The following is a 1,233-nucleotide window of genomic DNA, read 5'->3' as shown; positions in this document are numbered from 1 at the left end:
GTGATTTTACCCCATTCTTCTTGAAGCACCGATTTTAATTGTTGTTTTCAAGAAATGGTGTGTTTGCGAATTCTTGATTCCAATTCTTGATTCCAATCAGAATCATCATCTAATTCAAACCATTATTTTCCTCACTGTTTGAATTTGGTCACAGTTTATAACGCTTTTCTTTAATTGAACAAGGTTTTTTTTCGAACATTTTCGTCCTATATAATAATTTCTTCATTACTTGCTATGAAACATTTCAAAAATGCATCTATTTCAGCTCATTTTTCCTAGAGAAATAACCTATTGTTAATTCATGTGGCATTCAAGCATTAACATTTTTTTAGTGCCATAGTTTTTCAGAAGATTTAAAATCTTACTTCATTTTATTTTCTTTATTACTTTCGTCTATTTTCTAAATTCTGGGAATTTTTCCCTAATATACTTATTTTGCAAATTTATTTTTAAAAATATATTATTAAATAGAATCTTTAAATTTTTAATTTTTTAACCCTAATTAAAATTACAAAAACTGCAGATTGTTCTGTGCCGTTTCTTTTTCTGAAATTTATCTATACAAAATCATTAGCACTGTTTTCATTTCAGCAAATGAAAGTGTAGCTATTTTAGTCATAAAAAACATGTTTTAGAATTTTTAAATATTGTTGGTTAAACAGCTTTACAAATAGATCGAAATTCTACCATGATTAAATTAGGCTTTATAAATTAAAATACATTAAGAAGTTTTAGTTAACAAATTATTCCTTATTCATTCGTTACTAGATTACCAAAAGAATGTAGACAGAATTTCAATTTGAAGGAATAATTTCAAAAACACGAAATCAACTACGCATCTAACAAGAGGAGAGTAAATTAGCGAATGACATAACATTTCAAAATTTTTAAGAACAAACCAAATCTCTGTAATAAAAGTAGCAAAATGTCACATCTAAAATTCATTCTGAAATATGACATGACAATTCCTGCTGAGATAATATGCAGAGTTACTGTTTCGCCCAGTAAACTTATTGTTGCTTCATCATCAAGCAAAATTCAGCAAGAATAAGCACTTTCGCTTGACTGACTGTGCGTTTAAATCAATCAGGTTCATCTTAGAATGCGAACAAAAATGGAAATCATTCTCAATTGAGACATATTGTTTCTTCATACATTAATTATTGTTTCGCTTGTTAAACAGTTCATTGATGTAGAGCGTGTTTTGTTTTTTAAAGCTTGGCGTGAAAAGAG

The sequence above is a fragment of the Argiope bruennichi genome, chromosome 3 (genome assembly GCF_947563725.1).
Source record: "Argiope bruennichi chromosome 3, qqArgBrue1.1, whole genome shotgun sequence".
NCBI classification, from domain to species: domain Eukaryota; kingdom Metazoa; phylum Arthropoda; class Arachnida; order Araneae; family Araneidae; genus Argiope; species Argiope bruennichi.
Note: the sequence above shows the minus strand (reverse complement) of the source record.